Raw genomic sequence first — 26,708 nt, 5'->3', positions numbered from 1 at the left:
TGCACTTTAAAGGCGCTATAGAAAATAAAGTTTATTATTACCTCTGATCTCAGTCCCTCTGGCACAAATAACCGGTTCGGTGGGCAACGGGCCGGGGACGTTACCCCTTCTAAGGCTTTAGTTACCTTCGATTCGATCTCCCATGAGAGCGCGGAGATGAATAGAGTCTCCGGTAAAATAGGCTCGGGAGAGGAAACACGATCGGGACGCTCAAAAATGCGGGACAAAGCATCAGGTTTGGTGTTTTTAGAACCTGGACGGTAGGACAATGTAAACTCGAAACGACCGAAAAATAAAGCCCACCGAGCCTGCCTAGAGTTCAAACGTTTAGCAGATTTGATGTATTCGAGATTCTTGTGATCAGTGTAAACTATAAAGGGCACACCCGACCCCTCAAGCCAATGACGCCATTCTTCCAGTGCTAGTTTAACAGCCAACAACTCCCGATTACCAATGTCATAATTACGTTCAGCAGGCAATAAGCGATGAGAGTAAAACGCGCAGGGATGCACCTTTCCGTCTGAGGATGTGCGTTGAGACAACACGGCTCCTACCCCCACATCTGACGCATCGACCTCCACTATGAACTGGCGTTTACGGTCAGGGGCCACGAGAATAGGGGCTGAAACGAAGCAGCCTTTCAGTTTGGCGAATGCAGTCTGGGCTGCATCCGACCACCTGAACGCCGTGCTAGTGGAGGTCAAGGCGGTCAGAGGCGCGGCTAGTTGGCTGAAATTGCGAATAAAACGCCGGTAAAAATTGGCGAACCCCAGAAATCTCTGCAGGGCCTTGCGAGACTCTGGGGATGGCCAATCCACCACAGCCTTAACTTTCTCCGGATCCATACGGACACCCTCAGTCGAAATGATGTGCCCTAGGAAGGAAACAGACTGTGCATGAAATTCGCATTTCTCCGCCTTGACAAAAAGCCCATTCTCTAGCAACCTAAGAAGCACTCGTCGTACGTGTTGCACATGTTCCTGGAGAGACGTAGAAAAAATCAGTATGTCGTCCAGGTAGACATACAGAAACTGATCGACCATGTCTCGCAACACGTCATTAACGAGTGCTTGGAAAACTGCTGGCGAGTTGGATAATCCGAAAGGCATCACGCAGTACTCAAAATGGCCACGAGGGGTGTTAAAAGCAGTTTTCCATTCATCCCCCCCGTTATGCGGACCAAATTATAAGCATTACGTAAATCCAGTTTTGTGAAGACGGATGCTCCTTGCAACCTCTCGAAGGCCGAAGACATTAACGGCAAAGGATAAGTATTCTTTACCGTAATGTTATTCAACCCTCGGTAATCAATACAAGGACGCAAGGACCCATCCTTCTTACCAACAAAAAAGAACCCCGCCCCTGCTGGAGATGAAGAAGGGCGAATGAACCCGGTTGCCAGAGAATCAGAAATGTATTTCTCCATGGCCTCCATCTCAGGAACAGAAAGAGAGTAAAGTTTGCCTTTAGGCGGAGACGTACCTGGCAGTAAATCTATGGCACAGTCATAGGGACGGTGTGGAGGTAGAGAAGCGGCCCGGGACTTACTGAACACTCCCTTCAGGTCATGGTACTCAGCGGGCACGTTAGTTAAGTCCACCGTCTCCTCCTGAAACACAGACGCAGAGACAGGTATACAAGCAGAGACAAGACAACACTTATGACAAGCTTCACTCCAACCGGTGATAGTTCCTAATCTCCAGTTGACAGATGGGTTGTGTTTAAGCAGCCAAGGATGTCCAAGTACAATGGGAGCCAGAGGGGAAATAGTAACATAGAACTGCAAAGTCTCAGAATGGTTGCCAGAAATACAGATGGTGACCGGGTCCGTGATGTGAGTGATGACAGATAATTCACTACCATTTAGTGCGAAGGGTGAAATGGGTTTGGAGAGAGCTGTCAACGGAACCTGGAGCTTACATGCAAAGTGGTGATCGATTCAATTCCCCTCGGCTCCCGAGTCCAGTAGTGCATCACAGGTGAGATGTACGTTGCGCCACCGCAGCTTCGCCGGGAGGAGGGTAGATGTTAACGGGGTCTTTGCTGAAGAGATTCCGCCCGAAAGTAACCCCAGCACTACTCCAGAGCGTTGCCTTTTACCGGACACCGATGGAGGAGGTGCCCGGCCTCTACGCAATATAGGCAAAGCCCCAGTGCTCGATGGCGAATCCTCTCCTCCCGGGAAAGCCGAGCTCGACCCACCTGCATGGGCTCCGGATCGGGCATGGAGGAACCGGCCGCACTCTCTCTCGATGGCGGTCTTCTTTCCAGAACAGCGTGAACAACCCCTTCATCGTCGTAAGCCGGAATACTCCTCAGTCGAATATCCGCTCGGATAGCCGCATCGATGAGACCATTGAGAGAGGCTGGAATCTCCCCGTGCTGAAGTTCACGCTGGATGCGGCCGGTTAACCCATGCAGGAAAATATCCCACTGCGCCTCTTCGTTCCAATGCTTGTCCGCCGCTAGCGTACGAAAGTCGATGGCAAAATCAGAAACGGACCGTGTACCCTGACGCAGATCGGCCAATTTCCTAGCCGCATCTCTTCCAACTGCCGATCGATCAAAGACCTTCCTCATCATCGCTGACAGCGCCTCGAAACTCTGGGTACACGGGTCGTTGTTCTCCCACACCGCTGTTCCCCAACGCGCCGCCTTTCCCGTCAGGAGAGACAACACAAATCCTACTTTACTTTCTTCCGTATTGTAGGTCTGGGACTGAAGAAAGAAATGGAGAGAGCATTGAGATAGAAATGGTCTACAACATTCTGGATCACCTGCGTATTTCTCTGGCGTAGATAGTTTAGGTTCCTGACGGGACGCGCTCGCGGGTGGTGTAGGAGGAACAGACGGTGCGGGTGGCGCAGTGGGTAGCGTCAGCTGTTGGATCGCCTGGGTGAGCTCGGACACTTTGTCTGTCATGTCCTTCATTCCCCGGCTCAGTTCCTCAATCCGGCTGTCCTGGGTGGTGAATCGATGTATAGCAGCGGAGATAAACTCTTCAAACCGAGCCGGGGATCCTTTACCTGCTGCTTCCATTATTGGCCAGATGATTCTGTTATGACTGTATGTGAAAAGCAGGAAGCAAATGCAGGAATAAATGAAACACAGTTTATTTAGACAATGACACAGATGATACGGATGATATGGTGGGACAGACAAAGGCTGCGGTGATGAATCCTGGTGCTCGTGGGTGAAGTCAGGTGAACGGATGAAACCGGATACACAAACAGGCAGACCTTCACGCGAAGACGAGACCACAGGAACACATGAACACGAGAACACAAGCGAGACATGTAGCGTAATCATCTGGCAGTGAGAAGAGAGAATGAGTGAGTATATATGCCGTCTCAGTAACTACCACCAGCTGGAACAAAGCAATCACGCGCACCTGCACTCACTCAGATCATTAGTGATCAGACACACACACGCATACTCCAGTCATACGACAACACAACACAGAAAGTCACGATGGACTTATCCTACCGTGACAGCCTCCTTTTCAGTTTGGGAAAAAGCAGAATAATGCCCAAAAGCTGCTGTGTGACAGAATGCAGCTAACAAGCCAAAAAAAAACAGAAATACGTTTTTATAAGCTGTCGACCCCAAAAAATTAGTGTTTAAAGACACAAAAGTGGATACAGGCAACTTTTAATAGTACTATTATTATTAGAACTACGCCCACTAGAGGAAAACGACTTTTTTGTTTTTCTGTCTGATGGATTATACTGAAAGTATGTCCATAAATCATCTTGTTGTTTCCGTTTATTGGCGTCACCGCTACGGTCCTTTGAACTCGTCACAGCCGGAGGTATGTTGTTGTTGTTGTTTGAAATCTGGTGTACTTGCGCGGCACGGCGGCAGCCGGGTGGTGGGCGTGAGTGAGACTGTGTTGACCCAAAACAAGGATAGGAAGCAGCAGCATTGCTGATACTTTTTAGATAAAAACAGACAGATTTCACGCAAAATATGCAGAAATGACATGCATTGTGAACGTCAGACTTATAATCATTTTCGTTCCGTCTCGTCTCGTTAACGAAAACTCGAAAGCGTCTCGTCATGTTTTCGTCACCTTAGAGAGATTTTAGCTAGTCAGTGTCATAAAAAATAGGTGCGTCAACGAAATAATTTTGTTATCGTCATCGTTGACAAAAACAACACTGGAAAGAGCTGAATCAACTTTTTGTTTTGCGATGACCCAAAGGCATGCCCCTTACGACATTGTTTCTGGCTTTTGTTCAGACAGGATGTGTTCTGTAAATGTTACAGCAATGTTACTACAGTAGGTCTTCTTTACGGGAGTGATCCCAGAACATTTATGATATTCTTATTCTTATCATAAATGTTCTGGAATCACTCCCGTAAAGAAAACCTACTATAGTAACATTGGCTTTCTGACGAATTAACAGAAATTTTCTGGGACCAAAGTGCTGTGTGAATGAGGTTTATGTGTGTTTTTCATATTTGTAATTGGAAAAGAGGAAATTTGCTATTAGAGTGGACTTTCTGTGATTTCTTTAGGAAGAATAAGAATGCAGCGGAGTTGGAAATATTGACCCAGCCTTCAACTTTAGAAAGTTGCTTTTATCGGTAAAGACAAAGCAAGAACAAAAATGCCCCGTAAATGGTTATTGATTCATTTTGTTCTAGGGGATAGTGCCTGCTCCTCTGTGCTTTGTAGTTATTATATTGTGTGCTTTGCAGTAGTGTTTTCAATGCAAGTAATTTATTTACCATTTGACCAAGTTGGATCAATACACATGCATTACTTGCACACTGTTTAGCTATGGGCAAAACGGCACCAACAGCCTAATTATTTATAACAATTTATAAGGGCAGGTGCACACTGTACCTACTACTAAACTTGTGCTGAATGTTTCTGAACGAATATCTCACAGATCAAAAGCCAGACTGATCCAGAACCTGTCGTTCTCGGGCTGGTAAGCCTCACACTGGGTTACTATGATGAGAACTCTGCCTTTGGAATAAACCTTCTTATCTGTCCATCCAGGAGGCTTGTGGTTTACTTTGTAAGGGGGGAAAGGAGTATAATGTATGACAGGATATTTATGTCCCTCTCTTGCATAGGGTGGCCATATGTGCCATTTTTGCCGGACATGTCATGCCAAGATTTTTCGGAAGTCTCATTGGTCGACCGCATACATAGTATTTACTGATCTGTAGAGTATTAGTCATGACTTTGAGGTTAAAGGAAATTATCCCATAAACCTTACTGTATCTTTGTTTGGGGTGAGCTTATAAAATAGCTAATAGCTTGGCTGAGATCAGTGATGTTGACTGGATGTGTATTTGGCTGCACCTGTGTGTACTGTATGTGTGTGTGATTGTGGCTGAGATGTTAAACTGGGCTCTGTCTCGTCACCCCGGCAGGCAATGAGATGTGGGCCGCAACCCCACTGGATTGATGGTAAAATTAAAGGCGCACAAGAAGAAGGTCATGTAATTGAAAGGGCTGAGTCAACAAACAAGTCCATCTCTTTCTCTCTCTTTGTTTTTCATTCCAGCTCTCATTTTCTGTTTCATCTTTTGCGAGGTGTGTGATGGGTGAGAAATTGATCTGGGGTTGGTCAGAGTTGTTTTGGAAATATTTGCGCTCGGTGAGGTTGCACCATGAAAGCGTTAGCATTGACTCTATGCAGAGTAAAAAATCTAACTATAAATTTACACTTATCAGTGTTAAATATTTTTTATTTGTTAAAACTTAACTCCCTCTGTGTAATTTGTTAACTCCTATATTTTTATGAGTTTCAATAACTGAAAATATTTGATCTATTATTATTTTTAAATAAATTTAAGTTTATACTACTCAAACTATTTAATCATTTTGAACATTCAGATTTACATTGAACAAGTTAAACTTTAGTGAAACACCTCATATACAATTGAAGTAGTCCAAAGTGAGTTGCGGTGGGTTTAAAGTCTAAAGTGGATTCTGGCATGGGGTCTGCACCTGTAAGTGGACATGTGTCTAAAAATTCCAAGCAGATTATCTCTTATTCTATATAATTAAATCTGGCTGTCATTTGCCATCTGATTCGATTCCCTGCGCAACAGGGCTCGCCATGACTCATGCACGTCTGCTTCTTCCATTGTCAAGGTGGTGGGTGGACCATAATTGGACCCGGTTGAAAAGGCCACAAATGACACTGACAAGCCACTAATGAAGTGATCCAGACAGTCAGCCTATCTTTATGCGCTCATTCAGATTGCCAAACCCACAAAACAGGAAATATCACTCAAATGTAACAACAGAAAGACAATTACAGCCTGATTTCTTACATAAACACCTACCGCAAGCACACTGCGTTCAAAAAAAGAAAGAAAAGGTTGCTGAGAAGCAGGTAGTGCAGGATTTAATGATCTGTACAGTATGCATCACCTGCAGTGGATCATGGCTGCAGAATTGCTTTAATAGGGCTGCTTTTTGTATGAAGCTTGATTTTGTTCCCTTGCAGACTTGCAGACTTCCAAAGAAACAAGTTAGCTTTGCTTTTCTTCTACTTGTTTCTTTATTAATATCAATTTAATATCTTACTTGATTCACATGTTATTTCATAAATGCAAGAGCACTTTTTAAGAAAATATGGTTTTATTTATATGAGACCTACAGTAGAAGCGGTCTGATATTATTTTTGTCTTTTTTAATCTCAAATTAAATGGCATCATGTAGCACCTTTACTTTTTAGAGAATAGGGTTGACACAATATTAACATTGTAGACAAAAAAGTGACAATTTTAAGTTTATCAATTATTTGTTGTTGAACATATGATGTTATTGGACAACCAAAGCTCTATTTAATCACTTTTACAAACTATTAGAATGACATCAATGCTTATAGTTTGATTTTGTATGGCAAACACTGTACTAATATTAGGATCCAGATAAGTTACATTTATTCATATAGTACGGAGCCCCTAAAGGGACATGGAGCAAACATTTAAGAAAGTTTAATTTGCGTGAGCACATGAAACTAAACTTTAGATTTTTTTTTACTCCAATGTCACCTTGGGGGCTCGGTATATATGAAAAATAAATATATATTTATTTTCATTTCTCTCATGTAGATAATTTTTAGGTTAATTTTGTCATTTTGGACAAGAGGGCCACTATTAAAATGTTACTGTGTGTGTTTGTGTTGTGTATAAGCTTTCCCTTTGGCAGAGACCCTAGTGGTGGAGTTAATTTTACGCATAGATGACCACTGAACGTATCGGAGAAAACAGCCTGCAGCAGTGTAGATCCAGATCACAGGCAACACTTCATCTCTGTCTACAAACACACACACGCGAGCATGCACGCACGCACGCATGCACACACACTGAATTGTTACACTTAGACAGAAGACCAAAAAAAATCAGATACAACCAGAATTGATTTTCCAATTCAACTGATTTAGTGCATCAAGGAAAGAGCATCATTACCAATCAACAAACATAAGACAAAAGAACAAAAACAAGTTGACAGGGATAAAACCGAAAGCTGAGTCATGTGACCTTTCTCTGATTGGCCTGACAAGTGAAATTCTCATATAGTAACCATGACTCACACTTTTTGAATGACACCTCTGATTACATTTTAAAGGTAAGGATTAAGTATGGGTTGCAAAATTGGCTGTCAGTCCCAATCGAGGGCCAACCTTACGATCTCTCTGATGAAGCCAATATGGAAGTGACATAAATTGCAATTCATTGACTGGCCGCTAGAGGTTGGCTCCAAAAGTCAAGACTCGCATTGTTTGTCAATGTAATCTGATGGTGTGGTGTGCTGTCATGACCACTTAGCGGCACTCCACACACTTTAGGGACAAAACTTGTCATCATGTTTGGATGATTCTCACGAAGTCCAGATTTAGAAGGTGTCCAGCATCAGAATTTTTAAAAAGCCCTTAAAGACAATTTTTTGCACATATAAGATTAAGGTCTGAACTTACTATAACCATTATTTTTAGACGATTTAAAAATATTTCCTATAGAATTATAAAAAAAATTTAGATGATCATTATCAAAAATTATCATTACCGCAACATGATATTACATTAAATATATGCATTTACAAACTCGTGTTTCGGTAATGAGAACTGAAAAGTTGTCTGGGTACTACGACAAACAAAATTAAAAATTTTATCTGAAGAGAAAACTGCTTACCTGGTAGTCATCTTTAGTGTCACAGTCAATTATGTCCCTTCCAACATTTTTTATTTTATTTTTTTGAAAAAGTTAGTTACTTGAGAGCTTAAACAATGATTGAAAATTGTTGCGAAGGATGAGAAAATTGGCTTGGACACATTTATATTCCTTATTTTTGTCTCTAGATTTACCAATGATCACCAAATACCACATGTTTCTTTACTGTAAATGTTTATAGTATAACATGCACTGAAGCTTTGTATTTTTTAGATTTTTTTATTATAAATATTTCCATGTCAAAGAACCCAAATCCAGTCATGGACACGTTGCAGTAATGAAAATTTTCCCCTTAAATCTGGAAAAAAAAAATTGGTTTGTATGATGTCATTTGAAATCATGTGCAAAATAGTACATGAAGAGATGTTTGTAACTGTATGATTCTTATTTTGATACTCTTACTTTGCATTTACTTTTTTATCAAAATGTTTTATGACACATCCTAAGTCTAATTTCGTGAGAATCACCCATTTGTGGTCTCTCAGATATTAACAATCTTTTAGTGTAGCCCTATAGCTTAACTCAATGGTTAACTTTTTAAAAGAACATAGCAAAAATTCCATAATAGTTTAATTTAATTGTCATCTGTTACCATCATTCCGCCTTAAAAATAAGCAGAACTGCTTGTGTAAGACTTCTCTTTATCTATTTAGTTGTTTCCTGCTTGTGTTATGTTCTCAGTAATGATCCCATTAATTTTCTTTGTTTATTCCTAATTTCTTTCTAGCACTTTCAAGAAGAAGTAGAACAGAAAACTTTGCACAGTTACATCTAAGGCAGCCTAAACTAAATTTCAGAAAGCAATTAAATGACTCAGAAAAAAGATATCCTTGTCTATTTTCACATTTCATAATATATTTGTATATGTGACCCTGTCTCTGAAATCCAGGCTAAAGCCTCGTAATCTAAATAGGATTTCACTTTAATTTTGAATGGCCTTACTCAGTCAATATTAAAGATATCGAGGTTATGTTTTCACAAAATGTTCTTATGATTTTATTTATCACAAAAAATGACTTTAGCTGAGTTTTCACACATAAGGTCAACTGATTTCTTTACCAGATTTCTTTTTGTCTATAGTAGTAATAAAACATGACAAGACACAAAGATAATAGCTGTCAGGATTTAATAGCAGAAAATTATCCTAGTCCCAACCTAAATTGAACCTGCTGAGTAATGCCGGGGATAAACAGATTGCTTTTAGTCTGAGAAACTCAGTATTTCCAACTCATTCTGCAATATAATAGAACATAGAAGAGATATGGTCAATAAAGTGCTTTTTAAAGCAGATTTGTGCTCCTCTGGGAGTTGTTTAGACCATTGAAAAATCTCAGTTTGACTGGCAGAAGTCTTTGGATGCTTGAGGCAGCGTCTCAGCAATGATAAACACTCAGCCTGATTCGTGCTTTTGCTTATGATTAAAGTGTTATCAAAATCAGCGCTGTTCGGAGGAAGAGTATTTAATTGCATTTTTTTGTAATTTATTAGTTTCATCCCTCTGTGTTCCCACTCCAGTCCTGCTAAAGGAGATGGATGGTTTTGAGTCCAGGGTCAACAGCTCTTTCCAGCTTGCCATACACACTTGCTCACAGTGTGGTCTCAGGGTCACTTTCTCTCTTCCAGAGCACAAATAATGAAGTCGGGTAACCTGTGCAATCATCGCCGGGGAACGGGCAGGTGAAATTAACTGTGGAAGTCTGTCATGACTGTTTCAAATGGAAAAGTTCTTTTGAGTTGTGCTCCTGTGTCCGAAAGTTGGAAAATATCCTCTTTGCCATACCTCTTAAATTTGCACTATTCTTAAAGCTCACGTAACACACGCTGTTTCTGCATTTCTGATGTTAATCTGGAGTACCTATAGAGTAGTATGACATCCTTTATATCTCCGAAGAGACTTTAGTTTAATCAGATTTATAAAAGAAAGATTAGCTTTACCGAATCTTTCCGATAACGTACGAAAAAATGAAGAAGGCGGAGTTATACCGCAGGAGGAGCGAGTACGAGTCATGCAACACTATACAACACTTATAACTTATGATTCACTACATGTTCGTGTAATTTATATAATATGCACGCGACTCTTTCCAACATAAGACAGAAGTCTTACTTACCGCGTGCAACTCGTGACCCGGTTGGGAAAATCCACTGCATCAAACACACACGCAAAACTCCGCTGCTACCCCAGATAATAAACTATATCCATCGTTTTCATAAGGCTGACTTTCTTCTCCTTACATCCAAAAACACACTTCTTCTTTCGTGCCATTGTTGAGTTTTGAAATTAAACAAAGCTGAGAGGCGTGATAAGCTGTTTGCAAGCCCTAGCGTCTCCCGCTCGTTGACGGGTGGGTGGGGTTTTCCGGGGGAAGTGCCCATATAAAGAAGTGATACGTATAGAAAACCCCTGAAACGTCAGTTGGACCTGTAATCAAAAAAACTTTCCGAAACTTGTACGAACCCTGGCGAAGTGCATTCAGCACAGAAATACTCTGTAACCAGAGTAACTCTGTGTCCAACTGCTTTTTTGACACGTTGCCTATGTTTAGCATGAGGAAACAACTCTATAACTGTGTTAATAAGTCAGAATGCTTGAAATACCATTGAACCCCCCCCCCTTTAAATGACATCTTGGCCCAATTGCAAACTAACGCTGGAGCGGGTTGCTGTAAAAGTGAAATCAATCCAACCCAACAGACAAATGAACAGGCCATCTTATTGCTTTTTTAGCCATAAACATACCTGATAACTCTTTGGTGATAAATTCTGGTGAGCACATCAATGCCAAAACCAAAGTGCACCTGTTTCTTATAAAATGTCTTCTAATTGCTCCTTTCCCCAATAGATGATTATCAGTCATGTGACCTTTTACATCATCCACCCTTTTTTCAGCTTACTACCGCCATCTTGAGTATCAGTAGGCTACTGACAAGCATTGGCAAGCTTGCTACGATTTACGGATTTCTTATCTTTTACTGTCTTACGGGTACAGGAAATGGCTACGAAAGACGACATTTCGCATCTCGACTGTCATGAAAAGAAACGCTACTTAAAAAAATATCTTGGTTCGGTGTGATGACTACTCGATCCCTGATGCGTTTTTCCGGTCGCTGTCCACTGCTACCGAACTACCACTATTTTTACAACACTAATGCTGCGTTTACACCAACCGCGGTATAGGCGTCAAGCGCGAGTGATTTCAATGTTAATGTGAATACGCGTTAATGCGCATCTGGAGGTCCCGCAGCGCGGATGAGGCGTTTAGCGTGGCGTGGAAGATGCGTTTCCGCCTCAATCTTGCGGATTGAGCATATGGCGCGGTATGCGCTAATGGTGCTTTTTGGGCATTTTGTGTTTGACCCAAATTTGCAGCTGACGCCCGAGTTGAAAAATATGAAACTTTGGCGGATTTTCGCGCCGCGTTAAGCAATCAGGAGCCTGCTTGCTACTGTGGCGGCAGCCCCGCCCGGAGTCACTCATTCAGCATGAAGACTTGCTATTGCCCGTGAGCAGTCACCCAGAGCTATACGACACAAGGAATTAAAAGGACCTCGCTTGGAAGAGTGTCAGTGAGGACATTGGGCAACTGTTATAAATACACATTCCACTTTTGAGTCACATGACGTTTATCGAACCCGCGCCGTTTATTTTCCCCCTATAGTAAGGTGACTAAATACAAACTTGTAACTCTCGCGATAAATGCACCATCAACATCAGCCATCCTGCAAACAGACAATCGCATAGCACTTGCCCCTCCCACAAGAAGCGGATTTGGCTTCTGACGCGCGTCAAATGCTTGCTTTTTCCACACTTCTACTTCGCTCTAGACGCGCAAATGCTTTCAAACTGTTCAAGCGGCAAACTAGGCGCGGTCGGCACGATTTTGACGCCTGAAACGCGGTTGGTGTTAACGCAGCATAAGAAGGCGTGACACAACATGAAACTTTGCTCGAAGTATCACCTGGTTATCTAAACATGAACGCGAGCATTGAGAACATTGTTTGTGTACACAGAGTTTACTAAAAAGAAAGGTTTTGAACAACTGACTTTGGCTGTTTTTGTGTGCGGTCGCCATCTTTGCCAGACATAAAGAATCGATCTCCGAATGCGAATGAATGAATTTCATATGAGGTTCCTTTTTCGACTAGAATGTCAATATTGTTTTTCACTTGCGACAAAACAACGAATTATCTTTGCATTTATATGGAACTATACTTTAGGAGCTATCCATCTTTATTCTACTCCCTCCTTACATCGCATTCAGAGATCGATACATCTTGACTGGTAAGATGGCGGCGAGCGGGCACCAAAACAGCCAAAGTCAGTTGTTCAAAACCTTCTTTTTAGTAAACTCTGTGTTCACAAACAATGTTCTCAATGCTTGCGTTCATGTGTAGAGATCCAGGTGATAACTCGAACAAAGTATCAAGCTGTGTTGAGCATTCTTAGTGTTGCAAAAATAGCGAAGGCATAGCTTCTAGTTCTTTTGCGACCACTACAGGTACTCAAAATGGTGGAAGACAAGTTTGAGATGTGAGTGACGTCAGCGGTTATTCATGAATAGGTACATGGTAAGGGTGTTTCCCCACCTAAGTTTTAATTCCTGCTCAAAATAATAAAGTAATATAACTGCAGTTACCAAAAAATCCGACAACTTTGAGAGGAATCACTGAAAATAAATGGATGCCCTCTGACCAATTAAAGTAGAGGTTACTCGCACATGACTTGTATTAAAGATTAATTAAACCCCTGGTTAGAGCCTGACTCCACCCACTATCAATATGCAAGAAAAATGGGAAGACCCCAACGACGATAGAGGGGATGAACTGAGCTTGTACCAAGGGTGTGGTGAGATTATAACAAGGGGGTAGTGAGCTTGAACCTGCTTATGTAGGTTCGTACCGCTTACATCATGCAGTACCACAACATCCAACAGGAAAATTCAACTGCAGTAGTCACCGTTCAACCTGAAGAGGGCAGCACTCAGACGTTTTTACACCATATATTATAGCTTTAAAACACAAAATAGTTACTCAAATCAATGAACAGCACTAATAAAGCCCCATTCTTAAAAAAAGTTGGTTTAGTGTTTAGTTACTCTTTAACAAAGTCTGGTCCGTTTGGAAATATTGCCTTGTGAATGCAAAATGAACCAAGATGAAAATGCAACATTGTAGCCATTTAACACCCTGAGATAAGTAGCAATAGCTCATAAAAACAAGTTGAAATGGCTTAGCTTAATTTTATATATGACTTATTGATCACATTATTTTATACGGTGTAAAAATATAGAGCTATAAAGTTTATGTGGATAGCACAGCTTAGCTAATTTGATTTTGGAAGAATGATAGGAACGTTTTAGTTCATATTAAAATCTGTCTGGACTGCAGACTTTGGTGTCTGGGTTGGGTTTAAGATATTTGTAATATCAGTTCACTCTGTCTATACACCTCACATATCTTTCTTTTTTAAAGACAAAATAAAATACCTTTTCATAATCAATATAATGTATAATAGAGCACCAGAGGGCACTGCCAGTGATGATCTGGGAAAATAAATCATATTTATCTTTTCCCACCAGGATTACATTCCCTAGTGTCGTTTTATTCATTTCTGATCTCTGTAACAGAACTAGTGGTAAGAAGATGGCATATGTCACATGATACATGAATGCGTATGAATGCATTTCTTTGAAGTTCTTTGCTGTGTATCTACTGTATATGCATGCAGCCAATTTGTTTGGGTGTGTGTTCCTGAATAAGTCTTAAAGCTTTTGCTAAATGACACGTAGGACCAGGCAACTGTGCTACAGCCCATTGGATAGAATGGATCAGCTTTAGCCTGACAGTGGTGGCTGGGTAAAGCAAAGAACGTTTCTTTCACCTGATTCAGGATCTACACCTGAACTGGTGCATTTATTAAATTGTACTATTTTTTTACCATGAATGTTGGGCATTAGTTGTTGTTTCTATCCTGTATTTCGGTTCACAGTTTGATAGTTCATAGTATTCATGTGTCTCTGGTAGAGCATTGCATTAACAGTGTGAAGGGTCATGGGTCATTTTTGACTGAACAAGTAAAGACACGGGAAGCCCTTCTCTTCCCTTGAAATATGTTAATTTTCTCATCTTGTTTATTTTGCTATACCAAGTTGTATGCTTTTTACTATTTGCATTGTTTTTGCTTAGCAGTCTGCACCCCTGTTTTAGCAGATTTGCCCTGTATGATAGGTAATCCTGTCTGTAAAATCCAGGATAATCTAATTATGAAATTGAGAGCATGAAAGTTTGATTTCAGTCATTTATTTCAGGTTGGTTTAAATCTTTAACATGACATTACTCAAGGTTCACCCAAAAATGAAATAATGTCATTAATGACTCTCTCATGTCATTCCAAACTCATAAGACCTCCGTTCATCTTCTGAACACGTTTAAGATGTTTTATATTTAGTCCAAGAGCTTGCTGACCCTTCATTGAAAATTTACGTACGGTATACTGTCCATGTCCAGAAAGGTAATAAAAACATCATCAAAGTTGTCCATGTGACATCAGTGGGTCAGTTAGAATGTCTTGAAGCATCGAAAATACATTTTGGTCCAAAAATAACAAAAATGATGACTTTATTCAGCATTGTCTTCTCTTCCACGTCTGTTGTGAAGCGCATGCACGAGACTAAAGTCACGTTACTGCAGTGACGTGGCTGACGTGTTATCTGGTGCGCCCCAGCTGTTTTTTTTTGTGCGCCCGTGCTTCGTTTACAGTCTGAGGGAACTTATGCTGTAAGTTTGATAAAAAACTTTGCAAACATGTCTGAGGATAACACGTCAGCCACGTCACTGCAGTCATGTGCCTTTAGTCTCACGCATGCGCTTCATAACAGAGAAGACAATGCTGAATAAAGTCATCATTTTTGTTATTTTTGGACCAAAATATATTTTTGATGCTTCAACACATTCTAACTGACTCACTGATGTCACATGGACTACTTCGATGATGTTTTTATTACCTTTCTGGACATGGACAGTATACCGTACGTAGATTTTCAATGAAGGGTCAACAAGCTCTCGGACTAAATATAAAACATCTTAAACTGTGTATCGAAGATGAACGGAGGTCTTACGAGTTTGGAATGACATGAGGGTGAGTCATTAATGATATTATTTTCATGTTTGGGTGAACTAACTCTTCTACTGGGTTTACAGGCACCGTCACATAGCCTTTACTCATTGGAGGGGGGACCCATAAATATTTCACTGAGCTCTGTGAATTTTTGCAGCACCCTTTGATATAAATCTGCAAGCAAAAGTTTTATTTAATTTTTGACTTGTGTTTTAGCTGTTTAATATTCTGAGCATTCAAAAGCTCGATTGTGCCTTTTTTGCAAATGTAAAGAGAGCATTAGGTTGTTTATGTTGGCTCCTGTCAGCTTTAGCTGAATCAATTTACTCCGACATAGACGCCTTTAACCAACCCAGATAGATAGATGATATTGTCATTTGTATATTTGTATGGCCCACCATGTGTTTGCTTGTGCTGTTTGCAAACCCTCAGTCAGAGAGGGTTCCTTCAATCTTTCTCTCAATTCAATTACAAAATCTGCCCTTAAGTCAAGCACTCTCTCTCTTTCTCTCTCTCTCTCTCTCTCTCTCTCTCTCTCTCTCTCTCCTGGCATTCTTTGTCATCCAACATTGTGGTGAGTTTTGCTAAATTACTCATAAATAAGAATGAGACACGAAAAGATGGAAAGCTTAGAGAAGTAATATATGGAAAGATTTGCAGTAACAACTCAGTGTTGTCAGATCGATCCCTCAAGCATAGCATTCAGCAGTTCTTGATAGGATGTCATCTCCGTCCAGAGCTGTCAAACTTTATCAGACCTCACAGCCAGCATCATCATTCTACAGCTGACGTTTCTTCCCTATTTGAGCTATCCCTGCTTAATTGTAAGCATCATGTGTTATTTTTAGCAAAGAACATTGTGTTTTGTTGCACCCTTTGTCAAAGTTTCTCATTTAGGGGACAGAACAAGAAATGTTAGTAATTGTGTTCCAAGACAAGATTTTACATATGTATTCATGTCCTGAGGGAGTGAGAGATGGTAATGGGCAGTCATAGGTAGATGGTTATTATGGGTGCAAAAATGAAGAGACAGAAAGCATTGAGTGCTTTCATAAATGTGCGCTTTTCTGCATTTTTTTCTGACCAATTAGCAATGTTCGTCTGCTTTTAGTCATTCTCCATAGGAATGGAAACTTGTAAAAAATATCTCTTTAGAGTTCTGGACACCAGATTTTATGCAAGGTCTGAAAAAGCTGAAAATACATTAATTCCAATAGATATAGAAAAACAGTTCACAAAATAAAAAATCTGGACATATTTCAGGAAACACAAATACAGTACTGGTAAAAATGCATTTATTATGTTACGTTGAATAAGGAGATATATCTTTTTTGTTGTTGTTGTTGTTGCAATGGCACATAGGCAGTCATTGACTAAAGATATTTAGCTGTATTTCAAATTGACCTGACTATTTTAATTGCTCTCAGAGCATCTCATTTTCCTATCTGTCAGATTGTCTAAGCACTTTCTTTAATCTGTAGGTGTATCCCACTTTTTCTTCATAGACGAGGTGCTGTTTCATAAATGAACTTGTGTACCCAGGGTCATTTTTTAACTCTAGGTTAATGTGATGTTTTTTTTACATGCTCTACACTCACTGTTTAAACTTGCGATCTGTATAGTTTAACAGTCTTCTTTGAATATTTATGTGGCCCTATTTTAACGATCTGAAACGCAAGTGCGAAGCGCAAAGCGCAAGTGACTTTGTGGGCGGATCTTGGGCGCTGTTGCTATTTTCCCAGCGGGAGAAATAACTCTTGCGCCAGGTGCAAATTAATAAGGGGTTGGTCTGAAGTAGGTTTATTATTCATAGGTGTGGTTTGGGTGTAACGTCAAATAAACCAATCAGAACGTCATCCAACATTCCCTTTAAACACAAGTGTGCAAGTTCCATGGCGGGTTGCTATTATTATGACGGATTTACCAGGCGCACGCCAGGAGCGGTTCACAACCGAGGAGACCGACGTTCTTGTAAGAGCAGTCAAAGACAGAGAAGTTGTTTTGTGTGGGGATGGGAGAAACCCGCCCTAATCAGCGTCGGTTAAACAGGCGTGAGAGGAAATAGCCACAATTGTCTCATCAGCTGGCATCCCCAGGACGTTGCGCCGCAAGCGCTACAATGATGTCAGGAGATGGGGGAATCCCAAGCTTGCCAGCATAAATCGGGCACGCCGAGTAACGGGAGGTGGATCTGCCTCTACACAGACGCCAGCAGAGGACATCGCTGCGTCCACCCTCACCGCTGAAAGCCAAGAAACGCAAGCAAGGTCCAACCCCAAAGTACACTTACAAATCAAGTTCAAATACATTAAGGTTTCTTATAAAAACATTTTAATTATTATTTACATAAAATAAACGTAATACAGCCACACAACAAACTTATATTTTAAAATATTTTAATCGTTATTTGCATGATAATTTTTTAACGCAGCCACACAAAATAAATAAAAACTATCACCCCAATGCTCACCACTATGATTCCCCTTATCTCATGTGTTAATATTTTTTATTGTAACAATTTATGATTTGCAAAAATAACTGTTGCATCTGTGTAGATTAGATAAGCAAAGTGTGTGCGCGTTGTGCACGCTATACATTATGGTCAAGCATGCACCCTTAAAATAGCATAATGAACAAAGTGCAACGCAATTGTTTTTTGAAACTGCAAAATAGCATCAGGGATGGTTTGCGCCGGAACACACCTATTTTGTTGCGCTGAACCGCCCAGGGAGCGCAAGTTCATTCCCTAGTTTGCCGACGTGCGTCTGTGGAGGGAAAAACCCGCTGTATGCCGGTGCAAAATACGAATGATACATGCGTCACTGACAAAGTCAATTGGGCTGTGTGCAAGATAGGGCCCAAGATCTTAATAACACCGATTGGAAAGTTACTTCTTGTGCACTTAACACGTTTCAAATGTTGTTTCCTAGTTTATGGTTTCTCATAGCGTTTTCATCTCGGTATGCTTTAATATATTTAGGAAGATTTGAATGGGTTATACTAAAAAAGCATTAATATCTTGTATTCTTTAATACAATTTATTAAATATTTCATATTTTTACAGTTTTCTATTAGGATTTTTTTTAACATTATCTCTATCGCCTTTTTCTTTTCATCTCTACTGTTTGTTCTAAACCTATAATGTTTACATATATAATAAATATATAAATCTACAATAGCACACACACACAGGATGTGAAGTTTTATTAATATATAAACATATTACGCATATTAACTTGTATGTTAACACCATCATTTTAAAACAAACACGTAGGCTATAAAAAAAGAAATAATAGAAACATTAGACTAAAGGAAAACTATAGAGGAAACAGAACAGCGGTACACCCCTATTCCCTGGGGTCGAACCCACAACCTTTAATGCTGCTTATGTAATTTACAAACTGAGCTACAGGAACACTGTTTGCTGTCACTGTTCTTCTTTGATGTTGTTACTAAACAACCCCTGAAATTTCCTATGATGTACAAAGCTCTTGAATATTTAACAAGGCAAGCATTGGTTGGTACATCATTGTTTCTTTGTTGCTAAATGGCTTACTGTAGCATTCGAGCACTGCATTGTTTGTTACAGGATATCTTTGGCATTCAGAGTCTTTGAAAAACACAGCTCAGTAAGCAATGAGATTAAAGGTGCTGTGTGTAGATTTTACCGGCATCTAGCGGTGAAATTGGGAATTGCAACCAACGGCTCAGCCAACAGCTCACCCCTCCCTTTGGAAACGCATAGAGAAGGTACAGTAGCCGCCCCAGGACAAACATGTTCTATAGTTCATAGAACAGTTTGTCTGTTTAAGGCTTCTGTAGAAACATGGCGCCACAAAATGGCGACTTCCATCAAAGGGGACCCGGGGAGTATGTACATAAAGTTTCTTTCTGGCAGTGCAGGATATCAGTCAATGAATGGCTTAATTTTAATACGTTTTTTTATTTTACAATGTTTCGATTTTTTTAGATCGAAAATGTGACACACTTTCATTCTCTGATCAATAACATTTACATTTTTGCATCCGGCAGACGCTTTTATCCAAAGTGACTTGCAGTGCATTCAGGCTAAACATTTTACCAGCAACTGTGTTCCCTGGAAATCGAACCAATTAGCTCCACTAATTTAGCGACAGGAACGCTTGATGACATTTATTGTGATGCACAGAAAATTATTGCTCGCAAATGAACACCTTCACATGCTAGTTGAAAATAAACACCTACGCAAAACGGACCAGATACAGAAACATCACACGTGCGCATGTCCCAGTGCTTCAGAAATGACTGATCTTTAATTTATCTGATTGTAATACATCGATTGTTAAATACTGTAGACCCACTGTTCTCCTGGTCTCCATCCAAAACCATTCAATCACACGCAAATGTTTCCGTTTCTCTTCCAGCCTGTCTCCATGCATCCCGTAATTGCATTCTGAACACACGGCACGGCTAACCAGACCCAATTACCCTTTGTGATCATCTAATTGGCCCCTTTTTGTTATGCAAATTCTTAGCAACGATCACAGATTGTCTGTTTATCGATGCCTTCTACACGGTCTTGCCTGCGTCAGTATCTGTGCCAGCTGGTCAGTGCACGCCCAGCGCTGCATGTCCTAACATTTACAACTAGATTTCTCATTCCGCACTTGGATACTTTATAATCCCAATAGAAACAACAATAAATAAATTTAGTGGCCAGCAGCTATGTGTGTGCTGGTAAGGCTGAGATCTGCAAATTGTCGTTAAAGATGCACTGTGTAACTTTTAGAAGGATCTCTTGACAGAAATGCAATATAATATTTACATAAATATGTTATCAGTGGTGTATAAAGACCTTACATAATGAGCTGTATTGTTTTTGTTACCTTCAAATGAGCTGTTTTTATCTACATGCACCACGGGTAGCCTTAAACGGGCAAACCTTTATACAGAGCACATTTCCTCCCTACTTTGTCTCAGACAATGACATGTTCGTCCTGTGGGTGGCTACCATATACGTTTTAAAATTGAGGGGTGAGCTGTTGGTTGCAATTCACAATTTCACTACTAAATACCACAAAAATTTACACAAAGCACCTTTCAGTGATTTTGGTCTTTAAAGACAAATGTAATTAACCCATTATTAGGTCATTAAATATGATACATAATGAAATATATAATCTAATAAAACAATGTTCCTGGTCTTAATCTAAACAATTTATTAGTGCGCATTATCCTAGAAAAAAGTCATTTTTTATCATCAACATGTTATAATTTGCTTTGCCAATGATGCTTTTCAAATGTTTATTCCTATCACACATTTGCAGTGTTGCAAGGCTGCTTTACAGTAAATAAATGAAATACATATTACAGTGCATGCAGTACCCTGTCTGTGAAAATAATTTTTTGTGATTGTTTTCTACTTAAGCCAAGAGAGGACTTCCATATTTTTCTTTTTGCTTACTTGTTTTCTTGTGATCACGACTTAACCTTCTCATGATCTTGAGATAATAAAAAGGTTGTTTCCTTGTGATCACAACTTAATTTTCTTATGATCTCTAGATAACAAAAGTTATTTTCTTGTTATCCTGGCATAATCATAATTTAATTTTCTGTCCATAATATTTTGTGTATTTTGAAGTAGCCTGCAGATGCATGAGTAGGGGTCTTCTCTTGATTTGGCCTAGTGGTTGATGTCCTCAGGGCAACGTTATGTTGATTCTGGGACAACATTTCAATTAACCCGTCAGACTTTTGAAATAAGTTTACAATTTGTTTTAAGTTTAAGTTTACAACCAGGATTAGCTGCTTCTAGACCATTGTTTTTTTACCCATCATGTTCCCCTAATTTTAGGGTTTGGTTAGGGTTGAGGTTTGGGGTTGGTTTAGGTTTTATTTACAAAAATGTGGTCCTTGGGTCAACACAATATTATCTGTCACTTGGCAAAATCAGTTAGAGCGTTACCACACATACATCTAATTCTTCATAAATTATAAAGTTGGATGATTGATGTTCGTGAATTTAGGGACCATCTCTAAAGTAATAATGTACACGTTACTATCTTCAATAGTATTTTACGGTTTATTTGAATAAATATCAAAAATCTAAAAAGTGTGCATTATAGCTGATGAACACTTTACAGTTGGTTTTGTGACTTTAGATCATTCCATTTAAATGCTGTTAAAAGTTGCTGGTGATGGCGCAGTGGATAAGACACACACCTTTGGTGTAAGAGTCCCAGGTTCGAATCCACTGTGACACACCATTGTGTCCCTGAGCAAGACACTTAAAGGAACAGTATGTAAGAAATTTATATCAATTAATCATTAAATGTCCCTGAAATGTCACTAGACATTAAGAAATCATGGTCATTTCAAATACTTATATAACTGACAACAGTGGTCTGGCCAGGATATTGTCATTTAAAAAGTGGAGTTGCAGCCCTCAACTGATGTTTATGTTGTCTTCTTGTGTTTTGGCCACCAGTTGTGTGATTGCAATACCAGTTTTAGCCACAAGTTTTGTGATTGCAGTACCAGTTTTGACCACAATCCTACATACTGTTCCTTAAATCCCCAGTTGCTCCAGAGGCGTGCGACCTCTGACATATATAGCAATTGTAAGATGCTTTGGATAAAAGCGTCAGCTAAATGAATAAGTAAGTAAAAGTTGAAACATGTATATTATGGAGTAACTTTAGAGATGGTCCCTAAATTTACCACAATCAAATTGTCAAATACTGACAAATCTATTTCAGCTTGAGCAAATCCCTGATCCAAGTAAAATCTCATTTGTCACACATGCTAATTTAGCTAAATAACCTTTTGCTGTCTACAAACAAAACAACTCATTCAGTCGAGTACACGTAAGATTTACTCACATCACATGTATAGAACTTTTGTTATGTCGAGATCACGAGAAAATTAAGTCGAGATCACGGGAAAACAACTTTTGTTATCTTAACATAACGAGAAATTGAGACATGATTATGAGAAAACCAGCAAGCAAAAATAAAAATAGTACACGACCTCTCTTGGCTTGCAGAGTTTTCTACATAAAATCATCCTATAAAGAGTTTGTTTCCAAAATGCAATAAATCCATTTTGACTAATTTGGGTAAAATGTGTTTTCTATACCAAGAAAGTGACAAGATGGAAACCACTATTTTCTGTTACAAACTTTCACATAGCATCTTTAGGTTATAAAAACATAAAAAATTCAAATCCATAATTTGATTTTCTAAGATTTTTTATAAAAACTGATTATTTTTCCACAAAATGCAAAGTTTTTTTTTCAAAATGCTATAAATCTATTGAATCAATATATAAATGTGCATTCGTCTTTGCTATGCTATATTTATTTAGTTAACTAGTGGTATACTGTAATGACCGTGATACCGGTTAGATCCAAATGCTGGTTTTATTGAAGGGTAATCCACAATACAGGCAAGGGTCACACACCAGGCAAACAACAACATCAAAGGCAATCCAAATCAGTAGTCAAATATCCAGGTGTGGGTCAGGTCAGGCAGAAAACAATCACAGAACAATAAACAGGCACAGGTCAAAACACAAGGCAGAACAGAATGACATGATGAACATGCTCAGAACTGTAGATTAGCCTAACAAGACTTCGCAGTGTGAGTGTGTGTGTGAATGGATTAAATAGTCCAGGTGATTACTAACAGGAGACAGGTGTGGTGAGGAACTGGTAGTGCAAGGGATGATGGGTAATGCAGTCCGGATAGTGACAGATGAGAGAAACCACTATTGGCCAGCAGAGGGAGCCAATCTGGCTCTCATAACATATACACTGATAAAAAACATTAATGGCATTAATCAAAACACTTACTTTGTCATATTAACTCTTTCCCTGCCAGCGTTTTAAAAAAGTTGCCAGCCAGCCAGCGCCGGAGTTTTTCATGATTTTCACCAAAGTTTAATGCCTTCCAGAAAATGTTCTTCTTTAAATATATAAACATACAATATACCAAATGAAAGAACAGACCCTCTGCTTTCAAACAAAAAAAAATGTTTCATCCTACCTTCAGTGGTTCTTTTGTGATCAGCTTTTGAATATGGGTAGGTTTCTGCAAAAACACCACATTTTGAGCAAAAAGCAGAGATAATTCAATTTTTGTGACGGACTTTTCATAGAGATCCCATTCAGAGCGATCTTTAAAACAGACATGGACATGCAGCCGCTTGCCATAGGGCAATACTTCCGGGTTTTAAAAGTTGCGGAAGAATAATCCTGGTGGATAATATCCGGATTGCGGAAAGACGGAAAATTTCGTCATTGGCAGGGAAGCGTTTCCTCTTGATTGACGAGATATCTCGTCAATGGCGGCTAAAGATTTAAAAACACTGTCATTGCTGTTGTCATACTTGGGACGTCGTCACTGAACGTTTTTCACAGCGATCAATTGTAAAATGTTTTGGTCCTACTCGATTTCCGTTGGCTTCGCGTAAAATAATGGAAAGTTTTTCATAAGATCTCCTGGGGTCAATGTGTTAGCATGATAGAAGCTTGATGTTGTCGGGAAAACAAGCAACCCGCATTTTTTCGTCTCTTGAGTGCCTTGCGTAAGATTTTGATGGCTTACGTTTCTTTCCCATCACAGAAAGCCACCACAGGTTTATCAATGCCATCAAAGTATTATTTTGTTTTTGTTTGTTTGTTGATCACAAATTACGAAGTAGATGAGGAAAACTAGGATTCCTTGTGTATTCAAGGCGCCACTGTTGTTGATTACAGTGCTTGGAATGGTGCGTTGTGATTTGTTGAGCAGATTTACATTCTGCAGAAAAGGAGGACTGGCGTTTTGAAAAAAAAGGGAGAAAAGATGACAGAAACAAGGCGGATATTAGATTTTGCGTAAAATTAAGAATTTACTTTTTAATACTGACCTGACACAATACTGATTTTGGCGGTACTGTAACACATTTTTTTTATATGCCGTTTACCACATTTAGGCTATATCCACACGAAGCCGGTGCATTCCCTATCCGATCATTTTTTTTCCTTGCTCTAAAAAAATAATCCGTAAACACGAAACCACTGAAACCGACTGAAAGTGGTGTAGTATATATGCCGGACCAGTATGGGGCGCTGTAATTCTGCCACAGATATACACTATACACGGAGAAGAAGACTTTGAGCATGCGCATAACCAACGTATGGTGTTGTCCATTATCGCTTGTTGGTCACCACAATTGCATAAGCAATAGATTTTGCTGTAATAAAGCTAGTAGGCTTTAGTAGCTTCTGTAGCACGAACACAATCACGTAATCCGCCGTTATTGTTGTTGCTGTTACGTGTGACGCTTCCGACACGTGATGTGATGACGTTTTCGCTTCACAAAATATACGGATTGGCTGTACAGACGAAACCGCAAGGGTGTCGGTTTCAGATTTATCCACTTTAGGACCCGGTTTCAAAAAATAGCGGATTCAGTCTCCCAAAACGCCGGATCCGTGTGGATGAAACGCCAATACGATAACAAATTTATACGTATGCAGTGATGCGCGTCTCCGTGTGGACAGCCCCTTATACTCTTTATAGGTTAAGTAAATTCTGTGAAAATATAACCTTGATATCTTTAATATTTACTCAGTTAATATTTGTGTCAAAGATTGAAATCATTGCGAAATCAATTATTGAAATCAAACTTTGATGCTTCAAATCTTATTATTAGATTATGAGAGTTAAACCTGGATTTCACAGACAGGGTTACATAAAAAAGAGGCTTATAAAATATATAAAATACATAATATTTTTGAAAAATACATGTACATTAGCAATACAAAGTATGACAGCAAATGTTCATAGTTCTATTCATGGTATTATTAATTACAATTTTTTTCATGTTAAACAGTAGCATATAACTATTTAGTTATTGTTGTAGCAAATTCACATAGGCTCAGCTCCAATCTGATATATAACTCTTCTTTTTTATGATCCAATTGAGGCTTGATGGATTAAGTCCTAACCTGCTTTCATCTTTTTGAATAACTAGTTTAACTTATTAATGTATCATGTTAAGGGAGATATATGAAAGTGATTACATAATAACTAGAATTCTTGCACTATACAAGTTAAGCAAATCATGTTATCAGTGTGCATGAAGAGTTCCTGATCTTGCAGTACAGTTGTACTCTATTGAAAATGTGCATCACTCCTATGTAATCCAGATAACTGAATTAACTTTAAGATGTAGATATAGTAAAAAAAATTCAGGTCACTATGCTTTTTAGCACAGTTTTCTTGATTAAATTAACTTCAGTTTAGTTTAGTTTAGTTTAGTTAATGTCAAGTGCTTCTACTTTTCCTTTCTCTTTTATCCATGCCCTTCCTCTCTTTTTCTCTCCCTCCCTCTCCTCATTTGTTGACACACTCCATCAGACAGTGTCACAGTCAGCACTTTAGTGCAGAGACGCATTTAGATCTTCACTGCCAGGCGGGTTTTTATTTGTTAGTATTCACAGCAGGTACCGAGCTGTTGTTTTTACCTCTTGACCCTCATTCTCTACATTTTCCTTTTTATCTTCCTATCTCATATGCTTTATTTCACTGTCATTCCAATCCACCTGGATAATGTTTATCTTTGCTCTAAACTCCCCAAAAAACAACTCATCGCCTCATTTAATAACCTGGCGTATCCAAGAGACGAAACCAGCTGCTTGCAGTACAGATTAAATCCTAAAAAATCCAAACTTTAAAAGATTTTCAAGAAGCGTCTTATTGGTGTACCGTTTGAAGGTTGCCGTTTTGGGGAATGACTCAAAAAATAAGCAATTTTATTTTGTTACACTTCAAATCTGGGCCGTAACGGTTTGGCACCCAAAAAAGTCAATAGACATTTAGCAGAACTAGGTCAGAGTCAACAGAAAGAAATGCCTGAGGACTGAACTGCATGGGAAGTAGATATCATGAAGCCGCTTAGAAAACATGACGTACAGCAGGGGCTGCGTTGAGATGTGTTTGAATATACCAGCGTGTTGTGTGTGTGTGTTTTAAAAGTAAAAACTGTGTCATTTCACACTTAGCTGAATCTGCTGTGTCCCGCAGTGAGAATGGCACTATATTTGATCTGCACAATGATAGTGGGCATAGCAGGCCATCAGAGACCAATAAGCCAAACACCGCAGGAGGTTTTAGTTTATTTTAACGTTCCTCTATCTGTCCTATTAAGTCACCCTTGTGTGTGTTTTGTTTTAAAGGGGTTCAAACAACCATTAGTGGGCCTAACTACTACATATTTGTATTAAAAGGCTAATTCTGTTTAGGTTTAAAGATTTGTTAATAGTTAATGTAATGTGCATTTTCTTTGCAACAATGCACATTGTAAAGGATGCTATAGAAATAATTCTGAATTGAATTAAATGATTAAATGTGTCTGGTTTA

At 39.4% G+C, this 26,708-nt stretch overlaps 1 protein-coding gene across 3 annotated transcripts in view; it reads left to right on the top strand.

Moving 5' to 3' along the window:
* Window positions 1-26,708, top strand: part of whrna (whirlin a) — a 152,021-nt gene that overhangs the window by 39,619 nt on the left and 85,694 nt on the right. The window lies entirely within an intron of this gene.

This window comes from Paramisgurnus dabryanus, chromosome 18 (assembly GCF_030506205.2).
Source record: "Paramisgurnus dabryanus chromosome 18, PD_genome_1.1, whole genome shotgun sequence".
Taxonomy (NCBI): domain Eukaryota; kingdom Metazoa; phylum Chordata; class Actinopteri; order Cypriniformes; family Cobitidae; genus Paramisgurnus; species Paramisgurnus dabryanus.
This window is presented reverse-complemented; position numbering and strand designations above follow the sequence as displayed.